General features: G+C 46.3%; 1 protein-coding gene across 2 annotated transcripts in view; it reads right to left on the bottom strand.

The window, feature by feature from the left end:
* The window catches only part of KCNE2 (potassium voltage-gated channel subfamily E regulatory subunit 2), a 192,830-nt gene that overhangs the window by 157,028 nt on the left and 8,212 nt on the right, over positions 1–27,590 (bottom strand). Inside the window, exon 1 of one of the 2 annotated variants that reach the window (XM_085624050.1) lies at positions 4,070–4,148. The exons of the other annotated variant lie outside the window; for it this stretch is intronic. The gene's annotated coding sequence lies outside the window, so the exon portion shown is untranslated. Of the gene's footprint in view, positions 1–4,069; positions 4,149–27,590 lie in introns of those variants that run through there. 2 annotated transcript variants of the gene reach the window in all.

The following is a 27,590-nucleotide window of genomic DNA, read 5'->3' on the forward strand; positions in this document are numbered from 1 at the left end:
TGTACAGAGCATGAATATTGATCAAGATGATCGTTGCATGTTGTGTGTAGTATAAGATATGTGTATACAGAAAAACACTTTTCAAAAAAGCTTTCTAAGCAGAAGAGGTGTCTCATCAAATGCTGTAGAGAGAATGAGTAAAATGTGTGGGGTCGTACAACTGTTACAATGGGAAAGGTTATGAACCAATCAAATGCTTTTTTTAAGGTCACTTGGCAATCGCGCACCGAGCACGCAAGGAGGCCGCACCCAACGTGATTTTGACAAAATATATTTATCATAATATAAGTTTATTACAGTTGGAAATATATAAATGTTTAAAATAATTTTGATTTTTGCATGCTCTCATATACTGTTTAAAGTTATTTAGATATACTTTTGAGACAAAAAAAAGGGACTGGCGTACCCAGCGCGATACTATACGTCTGTGACGCAACACAGGGCCTGGCAGCGTGTTCTCGTCGAATACACAACGCGCAGCAGGCGCGACCCCATACATACATGACGTAACGCGTGGCTTGGTACTGTGTCCCCGTCGGATACCAAAGTAGTAAGTGGGGTGACTTCATGCGTATATGATGTTACGCGGGACACGGTGCCACAAACTCATCGGATACGAAATACGCATCATTTACGAGTTTAGCAATATGGCGGATAGGATTCGTGTGGTGATGGAGCTTGGTACGCTACCGGTATGGGAGTGCAGTTTTCTCCCCCACCCAAAATATACATTTTTTGGGGAAGATATAAAACATTACGTGATTTTTAAAGTTAAAAACAAGAAATTCACTAAAATTCACTAAAAAAACATAGGCTTCAGGGACGTTATAGTTGGTTGAACATTTGACTCATATAAAACCAGAGAAATTCGCCTGTTATAGTTAGTTGAGCTAACTATAACTCGCGCGCCCGCAATGCACTGCTGATGATGTCACATATTACATCACTCATGACATGGTCAGTGACATCACTGAAGACATCTCAAATGACATCACTGATGACATCACTCATGACATCATCCACGTGACAATCTGATGCATATACTGATGCTCTAATATAAACTTTGATACAGCCATTCTAACCTCTTCCATGCTCATGATGTCTCCCGGCCATCATGAGTCACAATGGGCGTGTGCGGACGACTGCCGGGAGACGTCATGACCACGCCCATGAATGGAATGTCCAGCACTGCGGCAACGCTGCGGCGGAATTCGCGCCGTAGCAAAGAGGCTAAGATGCGGACTACTATTTTTGAAACCACACACAGAAGAATGCCATATACTACATAGAACTCACTATTTCCTAGGTCTACACACACATTCAGTCACTTAAACATGTAGTTACTCATCAATAGAGGACTATAATATGCACTCATACATCTATACATGCAGTCACATGCTGTCACTCATCCATAGAGTTACTCACACGCCTAGTTAGTAATGCAAAGAATGAATCACATACCCATTTAATCATGTATACTGTTATACACAACAACTTCGGTTTTTTTAGACATACCACATCACTTATTTATACAGATACTAACACATATCTACTGTCATATACAATCACTGATAGAAGCAGACACTTATTTATACACCCACTCTTGAAATAACTTACTCTCACGTATACTCATTTATATACTCCAACACTCTCCTATAGTGGCTTAAAACATATGTAGTTAGTCACAGATATACCATTGAGACATTTATTCACTCACCAACACACCCATAGACACACTAACTCACCTATACAGCCCTTTCCAGGTGCACTTTTTAATCCATACAACCACTGAATCACCCACTCAGACATCTATGCACAGACTCATACACCCACCCACCCACACAGACACTCAGGGACGCATACAGATACTCAGACAACAAATCAATAACCTATATAGACACTCATGTAGGTATTCAGCAACCCATGCAGTTGCGTACACACCAATGCAGAGACTAATACAGACTTTTACACAGTTTAGTCACTAACCCATGCATTCAGTAAGACACGTTCAAGCTCTCACTTATACAGTCAGTCACACACATACGAAATAATTCCTTTAGGCACTCCTCCCACTGAGCCTACGACAGACCCAAGACCTGCTGACCTTCAGGAGGACACTCAAGACCTGGCTGTTCGATCAGTAACGGCTCTCCCACCCAGCGTCTTGAGACCCTCGCGGGTATGTAGTGCGCATTACAAAAGACTGATTGATTGAATACAAAAAATAGATACTGAAGGGAGGTCTTAAAGCACATCAGTGTTTGGGAGAGTCTGGTGAAAAAGCATATGAATTAACAGTTTAAAGAATATGTAGACTCTGGCTGGCGTGACAAGAATAAACTACGATCTGGGTATTGCAATACATGGTGGATTGCTTGAGGTGGGACATAATGGAATGGGAGAATACTCATGGATGTGTCATTACTTTTCAAATAGTTATTGTTGTGTAAGGAGTTAACTGTCTACCCCATCTGAGGACGTCCAGCCTTCAGTTATGCATGAATATGCATTGTGTCATTGATGAAAGCAAATACATCCCAGCTTTATCATGGGTTTGAGTTGAGAAGGTGCATGGGAAATAAAGAGGCCTTTAAATTTTGTTTTCAGCTTGTCACTCATGCTATTTGTACAAGGATAGAGGGCAAAAATGTCAGGTTGAATCGTTTGCCAAATTTCTGCTTATTCCTTTAACATGCGGATTGGTGATCACAAAATTCTCTAACTTTGCAGTCAAATACAGAATAGTAAAGAGGGCTAGTTGACAGTCTTGTTGTGATGGTAAAGGGTGTGTGAAAACAAAGGCTGTAAGCTGTCAGTTTTTTTGTAACACACAACAACTTTTAAATACATGTAAATGAACTGTGCAAATGTTTCAAAACATATCAGCAGTTAGGAAACCACAAATTGACCACTTGTATTCAGAACTGCACTGGAAACAGAGTTATAATAGGATCAAAACAATCAAGACCATATACATATTTGCTAAAACCACATTTCTACACATTATTGTTTTTGCACTATATAGTTTTATCAGTAGAACTGCATTTTGACATTTATCTGCCATTTCAATAGAATTTTTTCTGTATTTAAAAGACAGTGCCTCCTTCTGACCTACAATAATGCCTCAACAACGTATACAGCTTCTAGTCTGTAGCACATTTCTGTGCATCAATGGGAATCTGCAGTTTACAGCTCACGGAAATGAAACAGCCCAATCAGAATGTTATTTTTCATATACAGGTAAAATAAGGAGGGCTGATATATGGCTAGCCAGGGCATTATAAAGTAATGTAAACTCCTATGTAACCGCTCAGGCCCACAATAATACCATAACACTCAGCAGTCTGCAGCCAATTATATCTCATGCAGGATGGTTAATAACTCCCTTATCCTGCGTAATGCTCTTAAACTGTCCACTATGAGTTTTATCCATCACTCAGTACTGTACCAGCCCCTAAACCAGTCATCACCAGTTGAACAGACGTGGATTACCTGAAGCGATCTGACACATAAAGCCTGCCACCCTGAGGACTGGACTCTAGTCCAGCACTGCAAGTCTCAATTAGCCACATTCTATGCATGCTGCTTCACATCTCATAATGGCACTTCGATATGAGATGTTAGTAACGAAGTCCATCTGTGCACATCTTCCTGGCCAGTTCTCTTACCAAATATACCTGCTCAGGACCATGAACTGTAAACAAAATATCAGACAGGACAACTCAGTTCCATTACTATATAAATAGATTATGATCAAATGAAATACCACAAAAAGACCTGCACAGCTGCTCCAAGCTGTGTGCATACCAAAACACCGTGAAGAGCACGATTGTCTCAAACGCATATAAACTTATCTTTAAATGTATTTATGTTAGTTGTCTATTCATATACTATTGCACAACCTCCTCTGATGTGTCTGTAAAACCTCCATTTTGTCCCACATTTTTTCCTGATTTTTGATCTTCTGTTCTGAATTTTGACCCTTCGCCCTGAATGTTTACACTCACCATCCTAAATTTACAGTTGGTCAACCTACAAAATACTGGCTCAAAACCCCTGGCACACTCACCTCTTTCACTGACTTTCCCAACCTCGAAAGCTGGGAGGCTTGTGCTCTTTGCCTCTTCAAACTTGCCCAGAAGAACACATTGGCTGCCCGTTTTATAAGCTCGACCCTGCTGCCAGCTAAGTGAACTATAATGCTGAATTGGTGGATGAACATACCTCCTTCAGCAGCAACCTGGCGGCAGACCAAGTTAAAATGGGTGGTGGCTGAGAACTAGGTCCTAAGAAGGGAAGAGTTGAGAGACCTCATGAGACCTATAGGGTGGGACAACATGCTTTTCAAGTTTAAAACATAGTGAAAGATGATAATTTGGTACCATAGTGCCTAATGAGATGGATCGTAACTCTGTTGGGAAGGGCTCGCTGAGTGACACTTCACTTCCTTTCTTCCTCCTAACACTTGGTGGCCCTCTGACGCGATGTACTAGACCTCACTAGCACGCTATTAAGACGATAGCCTCACCTCCATCACCTAATGGTAACCATCGCCGTCAGATATGGTATGTAAACAAGCTCCTAGACCTATCCCAATATGCTGTTGGTGTACTGCAGGCCTTGCTGACTCAATCTGTCTTGTACACCCTGTTAAATGTTTGCAGTTCTGGTTCTGTTCAGCTTGAAGAGCTCTATATTCGTAGTCATAGTAAGATCTGGATCAGCCGTGATAGCGGTCTGGTGGGCGAAGGAAGGTAGCACCAGACATGTCCAAAAGAACACATTCTGAAGGTCTTGTAGACCTTCTGATGGGGCACTGACATCTGGTTGGTACTCCTTCAGACTGCACTCTCGTGGTAGAGGCTGGCTCAGTGTGGGCAGGACACTCCATTAAAGCAGTCCTGAACAGATACAGGCTTGCAGGCACTTTCGCAAGCAGAGAGAGGCACATTTGTATGCATGCAGAAGTGTGGCAAGCAGAGAGAGGCACGTATTTATGGACGCAGGCAGGTGTCTCTCTCTCATTTCCCAGATGTGGGAAGATTTCAAGATAATGAGGCAGGTTGGACTAGCCCTACAAGTGTACTGCAGTCCATGCAATGTCTCTGCCTCCCTATCTCATAACCTGTTTCCCAGACATTGGGAGTTTTCTTTTGTAAGACAGCTCCTTTATTAGCACAGGTGACTTGTACCTCTAACACCCTTTAGGTATTACAAACATTGGCATTCACCTATCTCTATTGAAGGCGAGGCTAATTGACACTGATGCGAACGTGTCTGTATCAAAGCCATGCTCTCATCCTCCAGGCAAGAAAAGCAGCTTTGTCACACATTTTGGCACATATTGTGGAGACATTAATTTTTTAATATAAAACATGCATTGTGTTTGCAAATTAAAATGGGCCAGCCCACCTGGGAGCACCTCTGAACCATAAATGTCCTCAGGTGGGTCCAGGTGCGCTTCTTAAAGGAAATCTTTTATTCAACACCTTGCAACTACTTGGCAGAGCTCTGAGTGTAAAAAAAACTTCCCTTACCTTTAAAACATACACAGTGCATGGCCACGCTTTAGTCTTAGCAAAGATTGAAGCTTTTAAAAAGACACATTTTGCTTTGAAAGTATGATTTTGAGAGGTTATTTTCAGAATAGTAAGTTTTATTCTGGGTCTTGCTGTGCATCAATTGTTGTTTTCTGTCCTTCCTGACTGATTAGTATATTCCAGAAGGGGTGATTTGTGGTGGGTGGCTGTTACACCAGGCACCCACTTAACTATTCGTGCTGCTTAAAACAACAGTGATTCTTCCTTACCTTTCATAAAAATGGTACATTTTATCCAGCTAGAGGCCTTTACTCACCGGTCCTTCACCCGTTCTTAGATGGGCGGGAGTACAAGTGGCAGGGGCTGAACAGAACACACCATTCTAGGTTCATTTTAGAGGGCTCCAATTCTTGCTTTGGTCCAGATACAGTGGCAAAGAGAGGTTCAGATTTGTAATAGAGCAGGAGGCAGACGACTCTCCTGTAATATCCTCAAGCTAGGATTGCCCACAGACTTGTTCTGTCTACATAATGAACAGAAACCATAGTCCCTTCAGTCAGCCTGTAGCACACGTATCTCAAAATGAAATCTAAGCCGTCAAGTAACTATCTTTCCCATAATGTGTACAATGACATAAATACACAAGCCTGGGAAATCCGAGCAACATACACGGCCGCGTACTACGGAGGTGGAGCACAGAACGTGGCGAGCGTCAGGCGTCGACCGCTGACGAGCCCTGTGGGCGGAGCCGAGCTGAGCAGTGTGAGCGGTTGTGAGCGATTGTGGCTGTCGGCGATACTGAGATCGTGAGAGACCGTGAGTGATTGATCGTGACTGGCGACCGCAGAGACCCGCTGAGACCCGGCAGATTTTGGAGATCTTGTGGGTGAGACCGGCGGCGGTAGCGGCGGCGGCAGAGGGCAGATAGGCAGCGTCTGCTGTTACTCCCGAGAAAGGCAAGGATCCTTGGCGGAGCAATAATCAAGTAAGTCGACCTGGGGAGTGTCGGGGTGTGATGGTCATAACTGCCCTAAGACGTCAAGCTCTCCCATACATCACATTGTGCTCTTGCCCCTCCTCGCCCCCCCTTGCCCTTGCCTTAGCCCCCGCTCTCACCCCCGCTCGCGGTCTCTTTCCGCTCTTGGTTTACTCTTGCTGGCTGCCTCTGGTTCCGGTCTCTCCGGTTCCTCACCTCGCCTGGCCCTGGTCGGCCTCGGCCTTTAGATCGCACTTTCACCGCTCCGGGCCTCTGCTCGGCTCCCCCCACCTCGTGGCCAATCGGCCAGCCAGTTTGGCAGTTAGTCAGCTGCCCCGGTCGCCTGATTGCTCGAAAGTCAGTTAGCTCTGCCAGCCTTGGTTCTGCTCCCCCCGCACCCTCCAACACCCCCAGCCCGGCGCTACCAACGCTGCTCCTACTGCCCAGAAGGAATCTGGCCCGCTTCTGCTGGCCCAGTCCCCCTCCCCACGCCGCCGCGCTGCGACTTTACCGGCGATTCTAACTGGTTTTTGCCTCCCGGACAGTTGTGGACGCGGAGTCTTGGGGGGGATAGGGTACTGGGAGTTTAGCGGGGGTCTTAGGTTTTAGGGTCTTCCCTTTGGAGCAGTTAGGAGCAGGTGATGGGAGGCCGCGGGTAGGGAACAGCAAGCGGTTGTGTAGGGACTAAGTACGCGGGGGGTGCCCTTGCGCATGCTGCTATAGTCAGCTGAGTCTGTTTTTTCACCTAGGACAAGTTTGGACAAACCCAGCATGCCTGTCCTGGAGGCAATTTGGTCTCTCACGCCCCCTCTTGTTCCTGCAAACACATTCCAGCTTGGTTGGTACAGCTGGCAATCAAGGGTGTGTCTGACAAAGGGCTCGAGTGAGCCAGTCTATTAACTATAGATTTAATAAGCCTCGCACAACAACAGAAGCTATGAGATCCGGGAATATGAGAAAAGCACGTCCTGCTTTAAAACGAAATAAATCAAAACGGTTGGCTGCAGTCGTGGAGTCTGCTCTAGCCAATCCGGCGACCGCACTGGATCCCTTGGTTTCACCGAAGGCCTCCAACCTGCCACCAAAGGGACGGCAACATATTAATAACAGCAACATGCTACCTTCCTATATATCTTCTGTGAGCACCTCAAAATCCTATTCGCTTCTGGACTATTTTAAAAAAGCACCCGAGGCAACTAAGTCTTGCGATCCAAATCAAGTCTCTGAGCCAAATACGCAATTGTCTCATTTGTTTTCTAAATCATCTATCACTCCGGTTCATGATCCGGATGTTTTCATCTTTGGGTCAGCACCCGATGTTCATAAAACTGTTTCAGAATGCTCTATGATTGCAACTCAAATCGCGACGCTGACGAGTCGGTGGGGTGCTCTTCAGGAGGAACCGGCACAACACCTCATGATGCAGTACCTCCACGTCATGGGACGGGGCGCTCATATGATTCGCTGGTTCGCGGCCTCCTTGCGCACGCTGGTGGCGGCGGACCTGTCTCCATTGCGGGGTAAATGGGAAGTGGATCTGGACCGCCCCATGACCGACAAGGAATGGAGGGATACGCTAAGGGGGCCCACACGGGTCCCCAGGAACCTGCGGTTTCGCCAAATCCAGTACTTCATACTGCACAGAGCATATCTCACTCCCGACTCCATCAATCGCTATTTCCACCGGGCGGACGCTGAATGCCCACTCTGCAAGGCTCTGGATGCTGGACTGGTGCACATGTTATGGAGCTGTCCAGCGCTCGACTCATACTGGTGGACGGTGCATGGAGCGTTACGTACTTGCGTCGGTCCGCTGGCGCGGCGGGACTGGTCAGCCTGTCTGTTACACTTGTTTCGTAGAACTCCCCCCACGAAGGTCGCCTGTCGTTTCCTCGACCTGGGCCTGATTGTGGCAAAGCGGTTAATTACTAAGTGCTGGAAGGCGGCTGAGCCCCCCCGGGCGCAGGCGTGGCGGAGCTCCCTGCTAGTGTGGGCGGGGGCGGAGGGTACGGCTCTCTTGCGAGAGGAAACGCTAGGCCTCAGATGCACACCCATAGCGAACCAATGGGACGTACACTTGCAGGTCCTGATGCAGCTGGATGGGGATGCCCTGGGACTCTGTGGGACACATACTGCGGAGCCACTTCCTGGAGGGGAGGGGAATGGAGGTGAGCCTGGGAGACCCACACTGGGGATTGGCGGGGAGGTCCTAGCCGAACCGGGCGGATGTGCGGACAATGACAATTGCCTCCCATAGAACGATATGTTATGGGGGATGGGGGGGCCGGGTCTGGGGGGGGGGATGGACTGGGGGGGGGTATCCTGAGGGTCGTATGGTCTAAGATCGAACCTGCTGCTGCTGTTCTGTTGGGCTTCTGTTGTTTAATGTGTTTTCTTTTACCCCATTTCGGTTGTTCCATGAATCTGTTCAACTGCGGGCAGTGGCCCTGACACTTATCAGTTTGCATTAATCCACGCCTTGTAGTGGCGATGGACCCTGCGGCTCACCGCATTCACGATTGGCGGACACTCCTCCGAGTACCAGACTCATTGCCTGTGGGTTATTACATTTATGATGTATGCTATGTCTATATTAACAAATGCTAATAAACAGATTTCATAATAATGATTGCAACTCAAACACCGGTTTTAAGTCACCATTAACCCTCACCAAGTCAGTCTCCCCCCCCCCCCATGACACCGTTAATCAAGAGTTCTGCTCTAATCAGCAATCTTTTGTGAGTTCAACTTATAATTTAAGTTTCCAAGCTCCGCATGTACCTCAATCAGAGAATCTTTTGGTTATGTCACTACATAACCCCCAGGAGTTTGAGGTGGCTCCTATCGCGCCTCACTCTCATTTAATTTTTCCACAAATTCACGGTCAAAAAGACTTGATCCCCATCTTTGATACACTCAGGCCCCGATTCACAGAACTAACTTAAGACAAAGTCCTAAACTTACCACCATTTTGGTATTCACAGAATGCACTTACTCATTTTGGTATTCACAGAAGACACTTACTCACTTCGGTATTCACAGAAGTTAGGAGTCCTAACTTTAGGACTCCTAAATGCCTTCTGTGAATACCGAAAGTCTTAAAATTAGGATTTTTCTCAGTTTAGGAGTCCTAAAGTTAGAACTCCTAACTTTACTACTACTAAACTGAGAGAAATCCTAATTGTAAGGCTTTCGGTATTCACAGAAGGCATTTAGGAGTCCTAAAGTTAGGAGTCCTAACTTTACTACTACTAAATTGAGAAAATTCCTAATTTTAAGACTTTCGGTATTCACAGAAGGCATTTAGGAGTCCTAAAGTTAGGAGTCCTAACTATACTACTACTAAACTGAGAAAAATCCTAATTTTAAGACTTTCGGTATTCACAGAAGGCATTTAGGAGTCCTAAAGTTAGGACTCCTAACTTCTGTGAATACCGAAATGAGTAAGTGCCTTCTGTGAATACCATAATGAGTAAGTGCCTTCTGTGAATACCAAAATGGTAGTAAGTTTAGGATTTTGTCTTAAGTTAGTTCTGTGAATCGGGCCCTCAGTCCCTGTCCACCACAGGTCTCAAGTTCTCTGGAGGGGAGTCCAGAGCAAGTTAAACCTCAACAGTGCCCACTCCCACCCCAAGCAGCAACTTCAGCCTTTCCAAAGGTTTTACATAAAACTGAATTAAAAGATCAACGGCTAGTGGATCTGTCTTTTTCTTTTATGAACACTTCCAATTCACTTAATAACACACCTAATTCTAGATCTAAAACGGAGCTTCATCATGATGCCGCCACAATCACGACCATCTGGCCTCAATTACTTCAGACTTTTCAATCTACAGTCACGGCCCTAAATTATCACTCGGACAAATTGGATACCCAGGTGGATCTATTGAACACTTTAGCTTTGTTTACAGCAGGGATCGATAGTAAGCTGGACAAACTGAACAATCTAATGAGTGCGCAAGCATCTTCAAAATTAGTACAGTCAGTCTGTTGTTGCTCGCCTATTATTGATTCCCTTTCCTCGCTCCCAGATTTTCTAACTAGCGTCCTAAACAAAGTAAAATTGCTGAAGGGTGGTGGTGTTCTGTTACGGCCTGATCAACCCCTTGAACGCTTCCAATTCACAAATCAGAAATGGTGAATACTCCGTTACCAACGACCATTGGGTTACAGACAAGAGGGGTACGAAAACCTTCTACGACACAGACCGACCATCATGACGACTCTTATCAAGCCCAAGGTTCTTCATGTCTGGCGGCACCGTTGGTACAAGTTGTTACAAGCCCTCAGACAGCAAATGGGCTTTCCAATCTCATTGATAGCAATGTGGCAGGGTCAAGTGTTAATCCAGCTGTCGTTGCCCCCACCATTTCGGAAATGCACCATCTTCCTTTGCTACCTTGTAGTAAGAGAGAGCGTAAACGTCAGCGAAAACAAAGGAACAAATCAAGACTTAATACAAAAGTTGATTTTCCTAAATTATTCCCGTTGTTTTCAATCGCCACCAACAACAACACCCCAAGTACTTTACAATCTCCAGCAACGCCAATAAGCTCTTCTTGAAGCCCCCATAAGGCAGATATAACCTCGACTGCCAACCAACAGATTCCTCTGAGCAGTCTTGAGCGAGGCACCCCACTAGTGGAAAACGGGCTTTTAGAGTCTCAGCCGGCCACAAATAAACCAAAAGGCAACTCCAATGAGTTAATTACAACGAGGTCATTAGTCACAATACCTCAACCCCAATTAGCAGTGCCGCCAAGTCCATCTCGACATAGACCCACTTTCCATAATACAATCTCCAATAACACATCAATTTTATTGAAAGATTCTCGGATATCCGGGCAAGGCACAGGGGACCTTCCCCAATCCCAACAGAGAGCACACTTAGACTCCCCAATTGCCAAATTCACACAGCCCAACTTAAACCGGATCACCGATATCGCTAATAGTGACATACAGCACTTACAAATTCTGCTTGCCCCCGAATACAAATCAAAAGGTCGGCAGGACATACTTAACAGATCAAATATAATTAAATTAGTAAACGGTGTTCCGTGTTTTGAGGCTTTGATTTCGGATGAAATCGAGTCAATTGAATTTCTCCCTCCAAGGGTTACTTAACCCTCAGAGGTAACCTTGGTGTCTTTTAAGTCCACCACTTGGGTGCGACTATTCTTAGATCAAAAGGACACATTTCGGAAATGGGGCATCAAAATCTACCCCCACTCCATGCCAGGCTACCCTACAGTGTTATCTCAACAGTCCCCTACCTCGCAAAGTCCGGTCAGCCATAGACCTGGGGGGAAAAATAGGCCATACTCAATCCTTAAAAACGCCTTAGGATCAATACAATCGACTGAAGATGGATGGACTAATCTCCTGAATTTTGATCAAAATTTTGACTGGGGCTGGCTACCAGCCGCCCTGTCTCGTAATACATCAGATTGACCATGTGATGAACACCGTGTAGCCCAGGTTCAATCAAGACGCCACCTATCTCCTTTCGTAACTATTCCGTCCCCCCAGTCGCAGTCTTTGCTTACCCTATGTTCATGGAACATTAGTGGTCTCTCTCAGAAAATCACAAATTTAGAGATCCATTCTTTTATTTTTGGTCATGATTTAATTGCCCTTCAGGAAACCTGGGCCTCCCAAACCAGTCCAGTTATTGGTTTCATTGAATTTTGGAAACCGGCAATCAGAACTTGTCTCTATGGCCACCCTAAAGGTGGTCTGTCGATCTATGTTTCAAATAATCTAAAAGGCCCGATCGAGTTACTGAACTTTGAAGAAGACTGGTTACTTGGTGTTAAAATTAGTGCATGGAACAAACAGCGATCTCTTTTACTCCTAAATGTGTATATTAATCCTAACACCCGTTCAAAAAAGGTCCATCTAACACGTTTAATGAAAATCGTGTGTGACCTGGTGGTGGATTATCCCCATTCAGATTATTTTATAACTGGAGACTTTAACACTAACCTTTTCCAGGGTAATCCTATCGATTATGAAGGGCTTTTTACATTCACAACCACGGAAGTCAAGGCACTGTCCAAACCCCCAAACCAAGTGTATTGTGGCCTTGGTGAGCTTTGTGTGCTGCAATTTTTAAGTATTGGTTTTCTGGTAATGAACGGCAGATCTATGAATGATACTCCTCCCATCTGGTCCTTGACAAATAGCCGCAAATGCTCCTACTTAGACTATACCATCTGTAATTTAGCACTGTTCCATCACCTGAGCAACTATAGCATTCTTCCTCGATCAGAAAGTGATCATCGTCCTCAAGTGGTCACTCTCAATATACAGCCAGAGTACCATAAACCTGCTTCAACAACATGCCCAGGAATCTACACTGAAACCCTAAAACGGTTAAGATGGAATGACGACATTAGCCCAAACATCATGAAAGCATGCTTGGTATTTATAACAGAAAGCACTGATGCAGTGGTTTCCTCCACTGGCGCGTGGTCGTCCTTCTGCTCCCAATTGATAAGCCGTTTTCCATCTAGACAACATGTTCACAAAGCTCATTTTAGCCGCCAGTTCCAAATCTCCAGTCAAATAAGGGTATTGAAGAAATCTAGAGACAAAGCTCTGCGGATTCTCAAGTCATCCCCAGGAAACAATGAGTTCTTGAATGGGTATAAAACCATCCAAAAATCACTCAGGGAGGCTATACAAATTGATAAACGGCGCCATCTAGGCCAATTTTGGTGCAAACTTTTATGGGAGAGCAAAAGCTGCAACTCTAAAAGATTCTGGGCCCTAATTAATCACCAAAATTCTAGCTCATCTAGATTTGGGACAGCAAATATTGCAGAAGCTGCCTGGTCTGCCTATTTGACAGACCATTTTAGGGCCGCAGAGGTCTCTGCGTCTACAGTTCTATGTGCCTCTAACCCACCGACAACAAACTCATACTTGATCAGGAGTAGGTCCATGGTCTGTTTAGACCCACGAAGTGAAGACCTACAGGTCACCCAAGAAATGGGCACTAAAGTACTATTAAAAGCAAGATCAGATGGCGCTCCGGGTCCAAATGGCCTACCACAGTCCTTGTTTAAAACAAATATTGACCTATGGTCGAGATACCTAACCAATCTTTTCAACTGTGCATTGACAAGTTCAACTATACCGGATTCATGGCGAAGGGCAATAATCCATCCGATCTACAAGTCAGGCTCTCATGCCTCCCCAAATAATTACAGATTAATAGCCCTATTAGACATTGAAGCCAAGTTTTTTGCAGGAACACTACTGGAGGAACTGAGATCTTGGGCCGAGCAGAATAATCTGATTCCAATGAATCAAACTGGCTTCACCGCTACCTCCGGCACCGTGACCAACCTACTGACACTGTCTATTATTGTCGATAAAGCATTAGTCACATCTAGGGTGGTTTTTTGTTGTTTTGTAGATTTTAAAGCCGCATTCGATCGGGTACCAAGGGCTGCTCTATGGGAGAAGCTAAAAAATGGGGGATCCCAGACAAACTTCTGGATGCGATCATCCAACTTCATTTGGGCACGTGGGTACAAGTGAAGTTGGGGACTGGCACACATCTCTCTCGGAAAATCATGACAACCAGAGGGGTCAAACAGGGATGTGTGCTGGCCCCCCTTCTTTTTAATTTGTTCATAGCTGATCTGCCATCCTCCCTCGAAGAAACAAACAGCCACTCGCCTAAGATGGGAGGTGTACCTATAAGTAATCTTTTATATGTCGACGACCTGGTCCTTTTTAGTTTGACACGGGTAGGGCTGCAAAGGCTACTAAACAAACTAGAAATTTACACCACCACGAATGGATTAGAGGTTAATTTAAAGAAAACCCAAGTGGTTACTTTCGGTAGAAAACGTTACAGTGGAGGAGGTTGGCTGTTTAACAACATGAGTCTTACAATAGGAAACGCTTATAAATATCTTGGGGTCAACTTTGACTCCAGGGGCAACTTTAATAAACAGCGTAAGGTCATTTCAGTAAAAGCTATGAATCTACAGGTGGACTTTTGCAAGCTCTCAAGAAATCTGTCTGGCCCAAGTCTATCCCCATTATTGGAAGTTATGAGAGCAAAAATAGGGCCGACACTGACATACGGTGTTGAGATTTTTAGGGGGAAACTAAACTCCTCTTTTAACCAACATATGACGAAACTCTACAAAAAAATTCTCCACTTGCCCAAAACTGCCTCTGCCGCACAGATCAGACTCGAATTGGGTTTATTAAATTATGAAATATCTGCCACTGGAACATATTTAAACCTGTGCCACAAACTGAGACAAGCAAACATAGGCTCATTGGAGTCCTTAATTTGGCTGGACATCTCCCAGAAAAACCCATGCGGCTCTTACGGTCGTCTTTTTAAGGATTCGATCCAAGAAATGTCTGTGGGTGCATTATGGGACCTCAACCCTAGTAAGTCAGTATTTAAAACTAGCATTAAGAAATGCACTCGAATGAGGTCCCTGATTATTGATAAAGCCCAATTTGCCAAACGCAGACATGCTTGGGCAACAATGACCTCGTATGGTCGGTTATCCCCCGCATCCTACCTATCTTGCACTTACTCCTTGCACCTAAAAATCAGTTTTATGGCTGCCAGACTGGGCGATTGGCAATTTCTAAAAGAACTGCCCGTCTGGCGCCGTCTGTCAGAGGATGTAATGTGCAGAGGGTGCGGTATGTCTCCTGAAACCCTGGAGCATATAGTATGCCTTTGTCCCTCTTTTATGTCACAACGCAGACGTAAATTAAAAATTGAGTGGAATAGGCTGGGAATGCGGATGTGTAGACAAGCAATTATTGCAGCTTTAACGCCAGAAAACACAGGTCTAAATATTGCTTTTACAACTTTTTTACGACATGCATACCGCACTTTTAGGCAGTAGTGGGTTTGGTATGTCATTATGCCTTTTTTAAGAGCTACTCCATTTCATCCTGTAATTTCTCAAATGCTTCTAATATTACTTTTACTTGATTGATGCTTTGCACAATCTGTTGTCATTTTATGAAATATTGGATTGCACTTACGGTTGTCTGTCAAACACCTGAAATCAAATGTATTTTAAACGTTATGCTTGTCATTGCACTTTGCACATTAAGTCCTTTTACCATTTATATACCAGTGAAGCTTTTATTGCAATTTGAAGTTTTTAACAACCACTGCTCTTATGCTAAGGCTTTTTGTTGTTCCTTTTTTTGTAATAATGTGTATTGCTGTTGTAACTTTGAGGTGTGCTTTTAAGGATATTTTTATATCCAAATAAAGTATACTATTAACAAGCCTGGGAGGTTAAGCTAGGTTGGTTGAATCTAATTATACTCTTTTTAGTAGAAGTCTAATTCATTATAAATGAGGAGTCCAAAGAAGAAAGCTTGCCATAAAAAACTGTGATGGTTGTCATGATCAACCACTCGACAGTACTGGTGCAGACTTTCATTAATCAGGCAAGCCATGGCCACCGAAGCAGAAACTCAACTGCATTGAAGTGATTGTTTCTTTGTTCGGTTTCACTGTAAAATTGAGAAGATGGAAACGTTTGGAGTGGTCGTTTTTATTTAGGTGGAATGGTGCAAACAGTGCACTGAACATTGAATGAGGAAATATTTCAATTTAGCTTCCCTTAGTTTTTAAATTAATCTTCACGTTGGGTGCACCATTTACTGCTTGTGGTGGAAGTTTGCAGGGCAATTCAGTTGCATGCATTCGGGGTAATCCCTACAATTTAGCTCACACAGGGGCAGATTTACAAAGTTACTACGCAACGCAGCGCAGCAACAAGAGTTGCTGTGCTGCACTGTGTGAAAGAGAGAGAGCAGGATTGCACAATATCTAGTACCTGCTTTCTTCCCTAGTTCTGACATCCAATCAGGTTTCCTAGCATCATGCACACACATTTGCACCATAGTGCAAAGGTGTTTGAGTGATGTCTAGCATAGGTTTTGTTTTGGAATGGCAAGCATGTGCAAAAAACTATGCTTAAACAAACTTTAAAAGCTTTACCACCTTGAATATTTGCTGTCCAGTGCAACAAACATACAAAGTCAGAAAAGTTTGGAGACATAAAAAAGTTCTCAGTTTTAATGCCTGCCTCAGACTTTTCAGTGCAAATCCCTCTCTGCCATTTTTGATTGATAGGGCTTTGTGTCAAAACCATATGGAACACCCACCCCCTTGACGCAAAGTAAGGCAACACTGGAAAGTAAATCTTAAATAAACATGTTGTGAGGTTTGTGTCACTTTTATTTTGTGACGAAAGTCTGGTGCACAATGTTAGTAATTAAGAACCTCATTTATTTGCCTGGAATGGAAGGCTAAATGGGGGCGGCAGAATCCTTTCTTCCAAGGAAGCTGTTTGGCAGAGAGTGTCTTGTTTTGAACCAGGTTGCAAACTTGATCAGCACAAATGCCTCTCAATATCAGCTTTCAACTCAGTAATTAAAATGTGCTTCTTGTATTCTCTTTAAAAATTATTGGATAGAAAGATATATAAGAACATAGCAAAAACATACCAAAACGACTACAACAACATAATCCAGAAAATAATTAAGAACAAAGATTCTGAGAGATCAGTGGAGCCAGGACATGGAGTTTGAAGTTATCTCACCACTATATACTTGTTGCAGAAACAAATACAAATGAACAAGGCTACTGCCAATCAACTCCAAGATTGGGGGAGGGGCACATTGAAAGCAAGGATCATAATGTCATTGGCCTTGCAGACCAAAAGCAGGATTAAACTAGCATGGGGAGGTTTGGCCTGAATCAAGGGCCTCCATAGTAGTATTATACCATTAATCATATCAGAGTTTAAGGGTTGTGTTGTCAGCACTGCGAGTGTAACGTGCCTAGGCCTACCAAGTGTGTACAGAGAGCTTGCCTGCGGTTTTCCAGTTGGCCAAAATAGTTTTATGCCATTAAAAGTATGCCTTTTTGAAAAGAACACAAGCAATGCTACATATGTTTTGAATGAACTAGCCAAGGCACCTCGCCTGTTTTAATATATGTTCACTTCAGAGAGCTGCAAGCTCAGTTTTTTCTTTAAGAGATGCATGTGATTTACAGTAGGTGAAAATGGCATTGTATATGTGTATCGTGCATGGGTGTGTGCACGAATGGCAGAAAGGAGAGGGTGTGAGGAGGGGTATTTGAGCCAATTCGTCTAGGGCAGTAAAAACTCCAGGGCTGGTCCAGTCTGCATTCCTATGAAACCGAAAATCATTCTTTGAAAGTGTTGACAATGGGGTTTAGCCTCTTCATATGAAAATCATATTTTAATATTAGGGAATCAATTATGTTACTGTAGGTGAGTGTAGTTAATAATCAGGGGAATTAATCCTGATGACCTTCACTGTGGAGAAGAATAAACATTCTGCCAACCCTGAGAGGGGTGATGGGGGCTCATGGGAGGAACATTGCCATGGAGTCATCTCGCCCCACTGCTACTTTGCACCAGTGGCTGTTCAACAGGTGACCTTGTGGACCAGGTCTCTCACAATTACACACTGTCGCTTTTTTTTCAATCCATTTAAATGCCTGAATGCTCCAGGACTTCCCATTCACATGTACTCCAGTTCATCATAACCCCACAACCCTCCCCCCAACTACCTGAGGATGCTCAGTCCATATGATGGCTGCATATTGTCAAGTTTTAGGTGGTGGCTTCGGAGTTCTTTTCATGGAGAACCACAACCTCACGTGTCTTCATGGGTAGCACTGGCATCCAGATGCAGACGATTAAGAAATTGTCGAGTATTTGTTGCAAAACTGAGAAGTCATGGCAGCTCTCAACTGATGCTGGCAGGTGTGAGATGGCATTGACTGGGTCATTGATAGCAGGTCCAGCAGTAAGGTGTCCCACACCAACATCTAGGCGAAGTGTGGTACTGTGATATGATACGTATCTGACACAAGGACTACTGGTCTTCTGCATCGTATGCAGCATCACAAATATACAAGTTTCCTTACACTTCAAGCTCAGTCTCCATCTGCAATGAAGCTTCTCTGTGATTTCAGAGGTACAAAGGACCCTGTGAACCAGAAGTGAAAGACCCGCATTGACTCAGTTGGAGGCAAGGAACTTCTGACTACCGTGGGTCGTGAGCAAGAGTTCTCACTCCCAAATATGACAACCAATGTGAATGTCCAAGAGTGAAGTGTTAAGCTTTGTGTAGAATGAGGCCCGGACCAATCCACACATTTCTTCAATAGAGGACAATGTTCACTTCTTGATGAACTACCAGAAAATAGACCACAGCAGATTTTGAATGTGGAGCATGCACTGTCATGTGTTGCAGCAGTCATGCCACATTTCATTAGGATTGATACACTTCACTTCCATCATAATTCAGTTATTTTGCTGTTCAGGGTGCACACATACCAATTATTTTAGAAGCCAAATACTTGCCGAGTCAATACTGAAATTCCCCAGACATGTGTGGCATGATTTTTGTCATTCACCAGACAAGAGTGTTCTTTACAGTCAACGGCTTCCCTGCTGCATATGTACGACACTGAAGCGTCACGCGACGTGTGGTGTATCTCCCAAACTCAGACATTGTTCTACACAGAGGGAGCCACCTATTAACATCTCATAGGTATATGTCACATTCACACTTCTAGCACTAGTCCTTTCACAATGCACTATGGTAGGTGTAGGCAACTCTACTCACAATTCAGTTATTTGTCTGTTCCTTTTACTCATATTTGAATTATCTAGAATACAATCATGCTGGAAATCTCTTGAAACACGTTTTGTGATTGTTGCCATTCATCATAGAAGAATATTCCTTCCATTCAGGAGTATGAAGTACTGGGTATTAGAACATTGGAATGTTGAGCCCTCTATTGAAGACAATGGAGTGCTAATGGCTGGTAGAAGCCTGGAGAGCAACATTTCAATTTTTTTTCATTTCACAGCTGTTACTGTGAACAAAGGACTCTCGGAGCCGAGGAGAATTAAACCCCCTCGGACTGCGAGAGGCCTTTGTTTTGGCTAACTGGAACATTCTGCCCTCTAGGGGAGGAATGTTCTAATAGCCTTAGAGCCCTCCATGGCATATTCTACCGGCCAGTAAAGGCCCGCTCCCTTGTTAAAAGCTCTTGCATTCAGCTTGGGCCTTTAACGGTGGAGCAGGCCTTTAATGGTCGGGAGAGCCTGCTACGTCGGGCTCTAAGGCTATAATAGCACTTTATAGCCGTGACAAGATGCCAAAGCACATTAGCCAATGGGTATCATTCTACACTGTGGGGAAGGGGTTGACTGGAAGAGTGTTGACTTGCAGTGTCGCCTTTGTAGCCATGTACTGGATAAAGGCAGTGACAGCATTTGCTCCCAATATTGCTCCAGAGCAACAGCTGATAAGTGGTATAACACCATCCAGGAGTGACAAGTGATAGCCCAGAGCCATCCACAGGTGAAATGTAGCCGTTGTAATGTTATTTAGGGGATCCCCAGGATTGGCAGAGCGGCCACCAATAGGAATGAACTGGTTACTGGTAGCTAGGATAAATGCTCTGTAAGGTCCACCCTGGGGCAAAATAGTAGAAGTCCACAGCGTGCACTAGTTACAGGCATGGCTGTCTGCTGTGTAAATATTACAGTGGAGAAATACCTAACAAAGTGTGCTGTGCCCACCAGCTCAGACAACAGATTGCCTTCCATCCTAAACACAAAAAGCCCTTTTTAGGTTGAGCCTGGCCAGGGCATGCGCTGCTTTGCGAGCCATCCTGTATTGGAGTATGGAATAGAAGCCCTGCCCCCTCTCTGCCTATATTTGTCTTTGGCTTGTGTCATTGTTGTTTGTTTTGGTGGGTGAATTCGCACTCTTTGTCTCGCATGCACGCATGCTAGACAAAGGGAGGCAGAGACAGCACAAGCAGCGAAGCAGGACATAGTGAAGCGCAGCCGGGTTCCACTCAATTCTCCCCACCCACAGATCACCCCCCTGACTACACAATGCTTCTTTCTACAAAGGCCTGCAGGGGTCGGTCGGGAGGAAGCACTCCCGCGGTCCACTTGTGTCCTCCGCTCTTGCCTTCGGCACTCGTCTCGGGAGCTCCTCTCCAGCCCCATGGACGGGCCGGAACTGCACACGGTGCCTCTTGCCCCGGCCGCCAGGCTGCCGGAATGCCAGAGCGAGGTAAGGCTGGTGTGTGCGGGTACTACTGCCCTCTATGGGACCCGGCATCCCCGCTGCTCGCTGGGGCACAGGCAGGTGCAGGGTGCCACACCGGTAAACAATTCTTGTAATTAACGTTTTTTTTCTTTTAATCAAATTTGGATGGATTATAGCAGCAATAAGGCTCGAAGTTTAACATTCTCTGCTGATATCGGATGTGATGCGTAGGTCATACATTTGAATCTTTGCAAAGCCAAGTCAGCCCTCCATCACTCCAAAGTCAATAAATTCAGTACCAGTGAATTGGGAATTAGCATCAACTGTTAGCTGACAGAGTTTAGAGACAACTAAACTAGTATAAAATGCACACTAAAACACACAAAAAAATACACAGAACACACCTTGCTTTCCATAAGGCTTTAAACTATCGGATCTTAACACCAAGTCCGTGTATGACCCTCAATCAACCCACAAGACAACACATCTTAACCACTGAAAGGGGAGGTAAGTCCACCATTAGGTGCGGAGTCTCCAGGTAGATGGGAATAAACTGCACTTTGTGTGGTCTAGAAACATTAGCATAAATACCAGCAGTGCCAACATCACCGCAATACCCCCATGCCATGTGTGACGACACCACGCACCTCAAGCAACTCATCCCACAAAGGTCGCAAGAGAAACCACAGAGGTCCGAATGTAACCACCCCGGCAGTTAAAGGGCTACACGCCTCCCTACTGTAGATGCACGCTGTACAAATGCCAAAAACACATCACTTGAACGGCCACATTTGGAATGGTTACTGTTCTTTTGTTGTATTGAACGTAAGAAATTGTGCTTTGTTTCTTAAAAAAAAAAAATAACAGCATTACTATGCGAGTCAGACAGCGTGAAGCACAATACATCTTCAGAGGCAGCGCCGCATTGGTGTCATTTTTGTAAAGTATGAATTGTTTGCCCGTTGGCATGTTCTGCCGACTGGTACCAAGAGTGAAGTGTGAACCGTTCCCGAGCCCCAGGGTGAGAGGTCTTTGCAAGGCCAGGCAGACTCTGAAACAGACGTTTATCTGGTGAATGGCTTTTAATATTGAGCCTGGGAGGTGGGCAAAGGGGCGAGATGGTGTGTGCAAACAACCTGCTGACACTCTTTCATAGATTTGCATATCTATGTACAATGTCTCGGCTGTCCTGTGAAATAATTGTTTTCTGTTGAGGAGCTCTAGCTAATCACTTTAGCATTCTTTAGATTCCAGTCCACAGAACTTGTCTTCCACGAGCATCCGTAGACAATATTATTTTTTTCACATCTTGTTTAGTCTGTAAGCACTATTTTCTTTAAATAGTTTCTCCTACTGCGGGCACGACATGGTTTTCTGCAACATTCAGTGCACTTTCACTTTCTAAGCAGCCCAGGACAATGGCGTCCACTTCTTTGAATAGGTCTCGCATTTACGAGAGTTAGAGCTATTTGCATTGTACATGGCATTGCTTTTTATTTATGCCTTAATTATCAAAACATACAAATCAAAGGCATTGTCATGTACAATGCCAATAGCTTAAACTCTGGCAAATGTGAGACCTATTGCATTGCAAATGCTTGTTAACATTTGTAGGTAGGGTTCGCACTCTCACTCGTTGCACCATTCCTCCCCTAATGCTGTATGATGGGTGCAGTTCACTTTACTAACAATGCAGTTATGCAGTTATTTTGTAGTTCGGTTTACTCATATTTCAATTGTTTTAGAGATCAAACTCTTGCTTAGTTTTTACTGGAAATCTTGTGGCACTTGTGTTAGACCTGTCAGCCCTTTGGGTGGTCCCTCCTCATCATTATTTATTTTGTCCCACTTTTGCCTCAAACCCTGTTTGAATTTTTCCTTTTTGGGAACCACCAGACTTTTTAGTGTTGCTGCAGATTCAGGGAGCCATTTTATCTACCCCTGAAACTTCTGTCTGAGGGCCTGGAGCACAAAATGGTGGCCACCTGTGACATCACCAGCATCCACTGGAACCTACCAGCACCTTCCAGAACATTCCAGAACCCTGTGACAGTTGGAGGCGGTTTAGAATGTTGGGAGGTTAAGACAGAGGGTTGGCAGTTGGAGCTGGCAGTTGGCACCTGACTGGTGAAGAGAGAGCAGCACAACAGTGAAGGAGGAAGGAGTGAAGCAGCAGGGGTGGAAACTTGTGCCTGGAGTGGGGTCCATAAACCCACCCTTGATACTTGTCCCTACTGATGGATCCCAGCCTATAGCCCTGTGTGGGAAGAAGACAGAAAAACTCATCCTAAGGACCTGGACAGCAGGAACAGGCCTTAGAAGCAGAAAGCAGCAAGATCCTGACCTGGAAACTGGTTTCCCTGGAGTCCGGCGTCGAGTAGCCTGAGACCTGGAGCCCGAGGTGGAGAAGCGGCGCTGACTGAAGTAGCAGACGTCATACCCGGAGCCGCCTGAGGTCGTGAGAGGGCGCCGACGGAGGTCGTGAGGAATACCAGAGGTCGAGGAGGAAGTGAACCGAGGTCGAGTGAGCGGCGTCATCGGAGGAGTGAAGTCCGCCCTCCGGAGTCGTCGGAGACCGAGGTAGAGGAGCACCGGAGGTCGGGAGTGAGGATCGCACTCCGGAGTCGCCCGGAACCTGAGAGGAGGAGCACCGGAGGTCGGGGGTGAGGATCGCACCCCGGAGTCACCGGAAGTCGACATCGAGGCCAGGCCGGCCGACGTCATCGGAGTCGGGAGCGCCATCGGACCGTAACCGCCCGAAGTCGACACCGAGTAGAGACTGCCCGACGCCGTCGAATCGGAGGTCGAGATCGAACCGAGGCCGCCGACATCGGACCGGAACCGCCTACCGGCGTCGTCAAAGAACTGACATTGTGCCGAGGCCGCCGAGACCGAACCGGAACCGCCTCACGGCGTCGACACGACTCCAGCGGCGTCGGAACATCAGAAAAAGGGCAGTAAGTGGAGTAGAGGGCGCCTAAGGCCCTGTGGAGACCTGAGAGACTGCTCTAAGGGGCTAGGGAGGTGCTGAAACCAACCTGACTGTGCCTAGGGTGAACTGGGACTAACCTAGAGAGGTTGTGTGGAGAGAGAAAGCCAGGGCACTGGTATTCCCCCCTTTTTTGATCTACCTCAGTTTAGGCCTCAGCCTTGTCCCAGCCAGGGAGTAGCCCCCCCTCAAGCCTTCCACAACCCTACAAGCTGTGCCTGGGCCAAATCAGCCCTTAGGAATTGAAAAGTCATCTGATTACATGAGTGTGGCTGTATACTTTTAATTATTTATTGGGGGTACTGTATTTATTGAGTTTTTACCTATTTATTGCTTCACTATAATTATAGGTCCACAGGACTTGATGGTGTACAATATTTATTGGTACAGTATTTATTGCCTCAAAATATTTAATTGCCTGTATTACCTGCACTGATATTTATGTCCCTTGTATTTATGATCATCCCTATTTATTGAATCTTCAGACAATATTTATTTGACCTGCAGTATTTAAAATTTGTATATTGTGATTGGCCTATTTATTTTTCCAATCAGCAACTAAGAGAAAAAGATAAAGAATATTTTCATAATTTTTACGGTGTAGAGTCGTTTTTGGAACGGATGCACGCATGGTTATTGTATGGGTATATTGTAGGCTTAGCACGGTGCCTGTTTCCTGACCACTCGAGCCAAGCTACCACAGTGTGTTCGGGGAGTCCACCACCACCCTGCGGAGTGGGAGTGGGCTGTTTCCAACATAAATTGGTGTTCAGTGGTGGGATAGAGCTGTGCCTACGTATACTCAACAATAACTGTGGGTAGTCCATAGGCCTACACCGGGAGTTTTCTCAAAGCGGCCTTCCTAATTGTGGGTTTTTGTTTTTTCCAAATTTACTCTGGTGGTGGGAGGAGGTATTATTAAAGGTACCCCCCTGCATTGTTACTGCACAAAACCTGTCCTCTAACCTGAGTGGGCAAGATGGAGTTTGTACTAGAAAATCTAGAAACGTACACTGTGGCCCAACTCAGGGAGTTTTGCCAGCGGGAGGGGGTGTACTGTCCCCCAGGAGCAAAGAAGGGTGCACTCCAGACCAGCTTAAGGGCTTGGGGGGAGGCACGCCGAGAAAGCAAGGCTGAGGAGGAAGACAGGGATGGAGAGCCTGACCCCGAGGGGGCGGAGATGTACCAACCTGAGGTGGGGAACCTGTCAGCAGGGCCCAGGACACTTTCTAGGGAGGGCAGCCGTGCCTCTAGCGGTGGCTTGTCTGAAGTGGAGCTAACAGACCGGAGGGAGAAAAGACAGCTCACATGGGACTTAGCAAGGCTGGAAAAGGAGAAGGAGGAGCAGAGGATGGCCCATGAATTGCGACTGAAAGAAATAGATCTTCAGATTTTGAGAATCGGGGCACAACCTGTTCCTAATGGTGGCAGCCAAATCCAAGAGTCCACCAGGGAACCCAAACCTTACCTGCCAAAGGACATAGTAGCTAGCTATGGGGTGGGTGATGATATCGCCAAGTGGCTAGCAGCCTATGAGGTCTCGTTGAGGGCCCATGGGGTTCCAGAGAAGTACTGGGGAGGGGGATTGTATAAGTACATGCCTCCAGCTGGTAGGGATGCTTTATTGGCCCTCGAGGAGGATGAGCAAACCCACTACCCCACCATGAAACTGGCGCTCATCAGAAAGTTTGGACTAACACCTGAAAAGTACAGACAGAAGTTCAGGGGTAGTCACAAGCTGGGCACGCAGAATTGGGTGGACTTCCTGGACTATGCGAAGAAGGCAATGGAAGGTTGGATTCAGGGCAGTGAAGTGAGGAACTACGAGGAGTTGTTTGACCTAGTACTGAAGGAACACCTGCTCGAGAAATGTTTCCCTGAACTGCGGCAACACCTGGTGGATAGCAAGCTGACCAGTCCCCGGAAGCTTGCTGAGGAGGCGGACATTTGGGCTAGTACCCGGGTGTCCACAAGGGGGACTGGAGGGGATACTCAAAAGGCCGGACAGGGCGCCCCCCAGAAGAAAGAGGGAGGGGAAAAGAAAAAGGAGTTCTCCAAAGGCCCCCAAAATAACTTCCAAGGGAAGGGAACAGGATTCACCTCTAGGGCTAACCCACCCAGAAACCCTAATCCTGGCCAGAGTCAGCAGCCAAGGGTTGTCCATTGCTACGAGTGCGGTGGCGTTGGACACTATAAAGGAGATCCGAAGTGCCAGAAACGACCACCCCCTCCCACTGGAGGAAAGACCCCCGGAGTAGCTAGTGCAGTGCTCGGGGAGGAGATGCCCTTAACTAAGGGAAGGGAGTGGGCGGGTGTCACTTTAGTGTCCCTGGGAGAACGGGAGATGGTTCCTAAGATCCAGGTGCCCGCAAATACCGCAAAGTATGGGCAGTGGGTCACCATCAACGGCCAAAGAGGGGAGGCTCTGAGAGACACAGGAGCCAGTATGACTATGGTGCGTAGCCAACTGGTGTCTCCAGAGCAGGTAATTCCCGATGTACTCCACCCAGCCGCGATGGCTGACGGCAGAACAGGTCACTATCCCGTGGCCGAGGTTCCCTTTGAATGGGGGGGGGTTGCAGGTTCACTTCGAGTTGCCGTAAGCCCTGCTGTGCCAGTCGATTGTCTGCTGGGGAATGACATGGAGCACAACGCTTGGAAGGAGGTGGAATACCGGACTCACACCGAGATGCTGGGTACACCTGACTGGGCCTGTGTCAGCACAAGGTCCGCGACTACCCGAAGAGGGAGTTCATTTCGGCTGGAGCCTGGAACAAAGGCCCAGCCAGCTGCCAGTCAAGGGAAGAACCGAGGACAGGAGGAGCCTGCCTCGGCGTCTCCACCCCGTAGGACGGATAGGCCACCGGAGGTGGTGGACCAGGAGTCTGCGGAGGGGGACGTTACCAACCTGGAGGACCTACCCATCCCGGCCGAGTGGCACGTGGAGGGAGGCCCGTCCAGGGAGGAATTCTGCCAGGGCCAGAGGGAGTGCCCTACCCTTGAGGGGCTGAGGCGACAGGCCGAAGCCCAGGCAGCAGGGAACGTTGAAGGGAACTACAGTGTTTACTGGGAGGATGGCCTCCTCTACAGTGAACCCAAGGCACCCCTACATGGATCGTCACGAGCCTTGGTAGTTCCTCAACGTTATCGAGCCTTCCTTCTGGAGTTGGCTCACGAGATACCATTGGCAGGACACCTGGGGCAAGACAAGACCTTCGCCCGTCTTGTCCCACACTTTTATTGGCCTCAGATGAAAGTGTCGTCCGATACCTACTGCCGGACATGTGTGTCTTGCCAAGCCAGTGGGAAAACAGGGGTGAAGCTGAAAGCTCCCCTGGAACCACTTCCTGTCGTTAGCACCCCCTTTGAAAGGGTGGGCATCGACATTGTGGGTCCGTTAGATCCGCCAACATCAGCTGGTCACAGGTTTATCCTGGTCCTGGTGGATCATGCCACACGGTACCCAGAGGCAATACCTCTGAGGACCATAACAGCACCTGTTGTGGCTAGGGCCCTGATGGGAATCTTTACCCGAGTGGGTTTTCCCAAGGAAGTTGTGTCCGACAGGGGGACCAACTTCATGTCAGCGTATATGCGGGCAATGTGGAAGGAGTGTGGAGTGACATACCGGTTCACAACTCCTTACCACCCCCAGACCAATGGTCTGGTGGAGAGGTTTAACAAAACCTTGAAGGGCATGATCAGAAGTCTGCCTGAAAGCCTGCGGAGGAAATGGGACGTCCTCCTACCCTGTTTACTTTTTTCCTACAGGGAAGTGCCACAGAAGGGAGTGGGCTTCAGCCCCTTCGAGCTTCTGTATGGGCACCCTGTACGTGGACCTCTCAACCTGGTGAGAGACGGATGGGAAAGAACTCCCAGAAAGCTCCCCCAGGATGTGGTGAGCTACATGCTGGCCTTCCGGAGCCAAATGGCTAAGTTGTGGAAGCAAGCTTCTGACAAC

This window comes from Triturus cristatus, chromosome 8 (genome assembly GCF_964204655.1).
Source record: "Triturus cristatus chromosome 8, aTriCri1.1, whole genome shotgun sequence".
In the NCBI taxonomy this organism is placed as follows: Eukaryota; Metazoa; Chordata; class Amphibia; order Caudata; family Salamandridae; genus Triturus; species Triturus cristatus.